The sequence below is a fragment of the Oreochromis aureus genome, linkage group 15 (genome assembly GCF_013358895.1).
Source record: "Oreochromis aureus strain Israel breed Guangdong linkage group 15, ZZ_aureus, whole genome shotgun sequence".
NCBI classification, from domain to species: domain Eukaryota; kingdom Metazoa; phylum Chordata; class Actinopteri; order Cichliformes; family Cichlidae; genus Oreochromis; species Oreochromis aureus.
The window spans coordinates 34,743,722-34,752,060 of record NC_052956.1 but is presented as its reverse complement, the minus strand read 5'-3'; the positions used below and the strand labels follow the sequence as shown (position 1 = coordinate 34,752,060).

General features: G+C 39.0%; 1 long non-coding RNA gene across 1 annotated transcript; it reads left to right on the top strand.

The window, feature by feature from the left end:
* The first annotated feature begins 3,636 nt into the window (after positions 1 to 3,636).
* Positions 3,637 to 7,544, top strand: LOC120432982. Its single transcript, XR_005608241.1, has 3 exons — positions 3,637 to 3,686; positions 6,571 to 6,736; positions 6,818 to 7,544. It is a non-coding gene; the product is annotated as an uncharacterized LOC120432982 (long non-coding RNA).
* The last annotated feature ends 795 nt before the right edge of the window (positions 7,545 to 8,339 follow it).

The window sequence follows — 8,339 nt, the reverse complement described above, 5'->3', positions numbered from 1 at the left end:
TGTTCTGAAATTATGTGATGCAATATATACAAACTAGTAAGGTGAAAGTATGGGAGACTGGAAGAGACATAAAGAGATTGTGGGCCAGTAGGAAAGCGTACAATTTGCTGAAATGCCTGTAGAATACAATAAAAGGCACCTGGCTATAAACATAAGCAGAGGACGAATGTATGCTTGCTGCACTTCAATCAGCCATTTCCATTTTGATGAGCTAGATGCAGAGAGCTATAAGACTAAATATACCTATTTCATCAGCCATGTTTAACTGAAAGTCAATATTTAAGCTGTCTGATCTTCCCCTGCTGTGGTAACTTCAACAGAACACAACATTTTTTTCCCAATCAGGGTGTGTTGGATCAAAATTATAGAGACTGTGTTGTAACTTCCATTTACAGTGCCTAAAGCCAGGCACATTTAGACAGAAATGTGATTATCTGGCACACTGTTACAGCAAGATGACGCATTTAGTTACACATTTAGTGCAAAACCATATTTTCAATAGTATTGCAGGGTTTTGACAGTAACAGCTCTCCAAATATTGAGGAATTAGTATTTAAGTCATCCATAAAGTAAAGCACATGAATGCTATGTGTTCTGAATGACCCAAAGCTATGTTAAGGCTGATGAGGAAGTTTCAAGTAGTCACATCATCTGCCTCAACCCACTTGCTAAAAATCTAAAGTATTTTTCCTTGTCCAAGCTTGAACTTGGGAAGCCAGAAGGCAAAAGTTTATTCTTTAAATAAGAGACGTCGTTCAGATGTTTTGGACTCTAGAAAAAGATAAAATTCTGAAAACCCTTGGTGCTCAAGCAGTCTGTCAGTTTTTCAGAAACAGAACCACATAAACCAAAAAGAGTTCCCACGAAAAGAAGAAGAGATTTTTCCATGGATTCTGGATTCCATCATACAAATATTGTGGAGGCGAACAATATTCATTCCTGCAGTAACATAGACCATGAGACTGTTGTGATTCTGACTAAACTGGAATTGGTTGGTGCAACTAACAAAAGACAGTATAAGAATTATTGAGAATGGATTTTGATCACGTTAATCGTGATGACGCATTAACGCGTTGACGTTGACAGCCCTAATTTTTTGTAAATTATGTTACATGGTCAGTTTCAGGGTTAAATTAAATGATTGCAAATATATTTTGCTTTCAGGAAAAAAGTTTTACTTCCACCATGGATAGTTAAAAATTAATCAGCCCAATAGCAAGAAAAGTCATAACAAAAAGACACCCAAACCCTAAAAATATGTTTTAATATGATGGCAGGGTTGCTCGAATGTCACCAGTATAGGAACTGTCATTATTAATGCATTGCCTTCTTTTTTCCCATATAAGCATAACTTAATATGTATTTATTAAAACTTTTAGAAAGATTATTTTTTTTATTGGTCGATCATTTATTGATTTGCTCTTGCAGTGCAACTTATATTTTCCTGTTCCTGCTGTATAATTTGTTACAAGAGCATTAAATGGGTCACAAAATTCCACATTTCTCTGTCAGTCATTTGCATATCAACAATGTATACCCAATACACATACATAGCTTTAACCAACAAAACAGAAGGACTGGCAGTGCAGTTTATTTTTGTTGAACTTCATGAAACTGAAAAACAAAAATGTATTTTGTTGAGTTAGAGTCTTCTACAGTGCACAGAACACCAAATCAATTCTGAAATACTTGTCTGGCAGTAAGTGGCTCCAAGTTGTATTTGTTTGTTTTGATGTTGTCACTATTTGTCCATAAGCACAACATGAGAAAAATCTATAACTTTTTTTTTCTCCCCTGCAGAGCGGGCAAGTCACAACACCCAGAAAATATAAAGAAATTGAGTTTCAGACACAGCTACCTTGACAATTTCTTACAAAGAGCAAAAGGAATTTCGTTTTGTACAAAAGGTACCGATCTAAACTAAGGTATGAAGCGTTACCTTATCTCTATCTGGAATTTAGCTTAAATAATGAGAATATTTGGAAGGGAGTTAAGCAATAAAAGTATGCATGTGTGCGTCCCTGGGTCTCATTTAACTTTTTTGTGTAACCTTGTTCACGGTGATTATGAATTTTAGGTTTTATATGTGTTTATGCCACACATGTTATATCTCAGTCACTAACAGGGTTACGATATTAAAGGCACTTAAAAATATTATTATTTTGTTTTTCATCACAATATTACATAATTTGTGATTGGAATAAATGAAAATATTTGATAATACTAGTGAGATAATTGTTTGGTTAGTAACTGTGAATGCTGAATTTATGAACAGCAGTGTGTACTACTTTGTACCAGAATCTGACTTTTCTTAGAGTTCAGTCATCATGCCAGGTTTCAAAGCACCAAGGTGGTGAAAGCCAAAATATTCACTTTGTGACCTGAGGATGATACCTCAGCATTACTCTGGTGAAGTCTATATTTTTTTATACAGCATCGCACGGACAGATGGAGAAGAGGTTTATTGGACAGGCTGTTGTTACAGTTAACCGTCCAGGAAGCAATATTATGTGTCAGATTTTTGCACAGAAAGTGCTTCACAGAGAGGTTCAGTTCAGTTTTTCAAAATCAAGCTTGAGGTGATGCCTAGCTGACTAGCATAGTTGTTTATCTGAGTATCCACTTGTCAATTTATGCATTTTTTTAATGCTGCATAGAATATGTCATTATTAGTAGAAGCTGTATAGTGTATGGTTGTCATGTGCCGTAGAGTCTCTGGATGGTATCCCTGGTTTTCAATTCAGTTCAATCCAATTCAATTCAATTCAATTCAATTTTATTTATATAGCGCCAAATCACAACAGCAGTCGCCTCAAGGTGCTTTATATTGTACAGTAGATACAGAGAAAAACCCAACAATCATATGACCCCCTATGAGCAAGCACTTTGGCGACAGTGGGAAGGAAAAACTCCCTTTTAACAGGAAGAAACCTCCGGCAGAACCAGGCTCAGGGAGGGGCGGCCATCTGCTGCGACTGGTTGGGGTGAGAGAAGGAAGACAGGATGAAAGACATGCTGTGGAAGAGAGACAGAGATTAATAACAGACATGATTCAATGCAGAGAGGTCTATTAACATGTGAGAAAGGTGACTGGAAAGGAAAAACTCAATGCATCATGGGAATCCCCCGGCAGCCTATGTCTATTGCAGCATAACTAAGGGAGGATTCAGGGTCACCTGGTCCAGCCCTAACTATATGCTTTACCAAAAAGGAAAATTTTAAGCCTAATCTTAAAAGTAGAGATAGTGTCTGTCTCCTGAATCCAAGCTGGAAGCTGGTTCCACAGAAGAGGGGCCTGAAAACTGAAGGCTCTGCCTCCCATTCTACTTTTAAATACTCTAGGAACAACAAGTAAGCCTGCAGTGCGAGAGCGAAGTGCTCTAATAGGGTGATATGGTACTACAAGGTAGGGCTGCTCAATTAATCGAATTTTAATCTCGATTACGATCTGGGTTTTCAACGATCATTAAAAATGACTGAGCCGATTATTAGCACCTCCCTCGTGGTTTACTCTCGCGCTGCTCCGTGTGGCAAATCGAGCGCACCTCTCTGCGTTTCGAACACGCGTCACAACAATTAAGAGGACCCGAGGGAAGCTCGGAAAGCTCGGAAAGCTAAGCAGAAGTTATTTGGAGAGGAGAGGATAATGGCTGCTGAAGAAAGAATGCCGTTGGTTGAAAAGAGAGGTAAAACGACTTCAGTGGTGTGGAAACCAATGTTCCCTCTAAGGTGCGCACGTGCGCAATTGCGCACTGCTGGCACGGTCTCTGCGCACAGAAAATCTGCGTTGCACACAAAAAAAATCTAACCTGAATTGAAATTAAAATTAAAACTTTACCAATTCTGTTTTGAAGTGTTAGTCAGTACGTGACTGGCTGCTCCTGTATGGGATTAGAACGATGCCACCTTATCCTATAGTCCAGCCAATAATGCGATTCACATTCGTATATACGCAGCTAATCAACGTTGCTGACAGGCTATGACAGCGTCCTTATGTGCCGACACCGGTGTTTTAGCTAGCAAAGCGGCGTGGCTGATGTGCAGTGAAGCCACGTTAATGACAACGTGTACAACCTTTGGAGATGTGAGCAGGACAGACGGAACAATTGACGGAAAAAGTGTGGACTTTATACCAGTTTTTAAATTGTGTTGATCGGCCACGTAAAACCAGAGTTATGATAAAAATATATGCAATGTTTGGTTTTCTTCCTGAATACTATCGTTGTTTATATTTACTGCGGGAAGAAACGGCAAAAACGGCGTTTTATAAGGAAAACGCTCGAAAGCACTCTCCACCTGTGAGCAAAAACAAAACCAAAAACCCCCCACCCTTTCCTATTGGTCGAAAAAAGTACCGTGTCGACCAATCAAAAAATGATATGGCAACGTGGCATCTAGTTGTTAAGAAACGGGGGGAAGTTTTAGGAGTGGCTGCAGTGTTCTGAGATGTGAGAGATTTGAGACGTTTAGCGCAAATCTTGTGTAGTTAGTGTGTAGTGTAGTCAATAGTTTTGTTGGTGTGTCAGAACAATGAGGCGGCTGCTGAATGTTACAGGTGTTATAGGAGTGATACATCTCCTGTTGTCAGGCCTGCAGGTATCAGGCTGTTGTTCTCCTTTATCTCATAGGGGACAGAAATAATTTTTTGGAGTGGCACAAATAATTTGTGTGGCATCAGATTTGATGCAGAACAGCTGATTGTTCTGTAAATAGTTTGAAATGTTTATTTAAAAACGCCTTGGCTGCATTAAAAAAAATAAATAGCTGCAAAAAACTTTGTTGTTTGCCAAAGTGAGTTACTTTTTTGAAGTAGTAACTATATAATTAATTGCCTAACATTGGTCATTATATACTGTATTTTGCAGACAGAGAGTTACAGGACTCTCTCCCAGACCACAGACTCATAATAGGTACAAGTCAGAGCTTTATGAAAAAAAAGAAAAGAAAGAAAGTTGTGTTTTCAAAATTGGAGTTCAAGTTATTTTTACTTCCAATAGTGTTAACATACTACACAGGTCATGAACAAGATTTTTTTTTAATTTTCACTGTAAGTGGGCTAAAGCAGTTAATTAAAAGTAGTCTAACAGAAATGTAAATGCTGTAATTTGATTATTTTAATAAACCATGTAACTTGGATGGATTAGATGCTGGCGTGACCACACGCGTCTGATGTCGATCACAGTGGTCCAAGGGATCGCTCAGGGAGTTTGTGTGTTCGCTCAGACACATGAAAAATTAGAGGGAACACTGGTGGAAACATTATGGGTTCGCGGAGTCAGACGTGGATCAAATATTGTGCAGTATTTTGAAGTTCACTAAACATAATGTTTACATTTTTCATTTATTTTTTATATTGCAAACATTTGCACTGTAATCAGTATTTGCACACTATTTTATATTATTTTTTGACAATCTTTAAAGCCATTATTCAATACATTGTTATTGTTAAATAAATATCGTCAAATAATCGAGATCTCAATTTCAGTGAAAATAATCGTGATTATCATTTTTGCCATAATCGAGCAGCCCTACTACAAGGTCCTTAAGATAAGATGGGGCCTGATTATTTAAGACCTTGTATGTGAGGAGCAGGATTTTGAATTCAATTCTGGATTTAACAGGAAGCCAATGAAGGGAAGCCAATACTGGAGAAATATGCTCTCTCTTTCTAGTCCCTGTCAGGACTCTTGCTGCAGCATTTTGGATTAACTGAAGGCTTTTCAGGGAGTTTTTAGGACATCCTGATAATAATGAATTACAGTAGTCCAGCCTGGAGGTTATAAATGCATGAACTAGTTTTACAGCGTCACTCTGAGACAGGATATTTCTAAGTTTAGAGATGTTGCGCAAATGGAAGAAAGCAGTCTTACATATTTGTTTAATATGTGCGTTGAAGGACATGTCCTGGTCAAAAATGACTCCAAGGTTCCTCACAGCATTACTGGAGGCCAAGGTAATGCCATCCAGAGTAAGAATCTGGTTAGATACCATATTTCTAAGATTTTCAGGGCAGAGTACAATAACCTCAGTTTTATCTGAATTAACAAGCAGAAAGTTAGCGGCCATCCAGGTCTTTATGTCTTTAAGACATTCCTGCAGTTTAACTAATTGGTGTGTGTTATCTGGCTTCATGGACAGATAGAGTTGGGTGTCATCAGCATAACAGTGAAAATTTATGCTATGTCTTCTAATGATGCTGCCTAAGGGAAGCATGTATAATGTAAACAGAACTGGTCCTAGCACTGAACCCTGTGGAACACCATAATTGACCTTAGTGTGTGAAGAGGACTCTCCATTTACATGCACAAATTGGAGTCTATTAGATAGATATGATACAAACCACTGCAGCACAGTACCTGAAATACCTACAGCGTGCTCTAATCGCGCTAATAGAATATTATGGTCAACAGTATCGAACGCTGCACTAAGGTCTAGCAGGACAAGCACAGAGATGAGTCCACTGTCAGAAGCCATAAGAAGATCATTTGTAACCTTCACTAAAGCTGTTTCTGTCCTGTGTTGAGCTCTGAAACCCGACTGAAACTCTTCAAATAAGCCATTCCTCTGCAGATGATCTGTTAGCTGTTTGACAACTACTCTGAGAGGAGGTTTTGAGAGGAGTTCCAGTTGTCTGTTCTCTTGGGTGGAGCTTCCGGCACCTTCCTGTTCCTAATTACCAGGCTATCAACCAGCGCTGCGTGCCATTCTCCGCCAGTTCGTCCTGCAACCATTGGTGGTAATTCGGTCTCCTTGTGTTCTACGTTCATCCTCCCCCATCTCGTGGTTAACACTATTTTTCTGTTTCCCGTTTCTTCAGATTCATCTGAAGCAGCACTGGTCCTATTCAACTCAACATCAACCGTCACCCTGCAAATCAAAGGTTACATACTTACCACACTCCTTGGCCTGCCCTCCTGTCTCCCTTGAATCCACCTCACCCCCAACCCCCCCCAGGACCACCTGGAATCTGGACCATCTCCACACATATACTCCACTCTGGACACTCTCATGGCTACCTCCTCCTGTGCCAACCGGCCTGCACCTGCAAGTAAGCACATCCCCACAGCAATGTCTACCCTCCTCAGACCACTCTCTTGTTTCCCTGTCCAGTAACATTCCTCTCCTCTGTTGCACAATTCCCTGTTTCGTGCTCTCCTTGTGATCCCCGTGCCCAAACGTTTTCTCGTCCTCGGCTTCCCACGGCTCCTGTTCTCCTTCTTGGTTAAAATCCATGTTCTGGTTTGAGTTTTGGTTTTTATGTAAAAAACCTTGTAAATACTTCATGCCAGTTGAGTCTTTTTTCAGGTCCAAACCACACTCAAGTCTCCAGTCTGTGACATTAGTCTGTAGTAATAGTAACAGGATGGTCAATATCAGTTCTTAAATGATAAATGCCATATGTGCACAGTCAAAGCAGACTGTCACATAATGATGAACTCTGTTTTAAAGTTTAGAATTATTAGTGGCTATGTAGAGTCCTTCCAAATATATCCTAAAGGTCTTTTCTTAGTCCTGTAGTCTTTGTTGTTTCTGCTTTCAAACCTCACCAGATTTTGCCATCATTTGTCTTTTTAAATATTTGTTTTATCTATTTATTTATTCAATGAGGGATTTTTGTTAATGTTTTAAAATGTGTAAAAAAAAAAAAAAAAATTTAAAAGTTGCTTGTCAAGATAAACATTGTATTAAAGTCTTTTCCCAAAGGAATTCTCTTGACCTGTCAGGTCATTGGCTAAGAAGGCTATTAGATTTTCCGCCACACAAACTCCAGATGTGGACCCCCAGTGGCCCCCTGCTCCATTTTCTGCCCTGATCTTCAGCCAGCTGAGGGGAAAACACTCGCAGCAGGAGCCCGAGAACAGGTGCCTTTTATGAGTCGCATGTATGGATATTATTTCCATCCATTTGAAACCTGAAATCCCACATCTTAAACCTGAATTTTGAGGCTATTCTTAGAGAAGCTTTTTTTTTTTTCAAACCTTAGAATGTCATTTCATTCTCTACAAAGAAATACTTTCTCTGTTTGATGACCTGTCCAAAGTGTACTCCACTTTTCATTCTATAACAAATGGAATAAGACTCCAGCAAAACTGCATTTGATAATTTGAAATGCTTCAATTAACATGTTAAATGTTCATGACAATACAATTAGAAAAAGACCAAACAAATATGGATTTTGAAATGATTGATAAGAACTAAGAAGCTGAAAAGGTTGCATCAGAACAAACAATCTCTTTTGGACATACAGTAGAGATGTTTGGCCATAATGGACAACTCAAAACAACTGTGCAGCATGGTAGAGGATGGGGAGATGATTTTGCACGATCCTTACTGGGCAT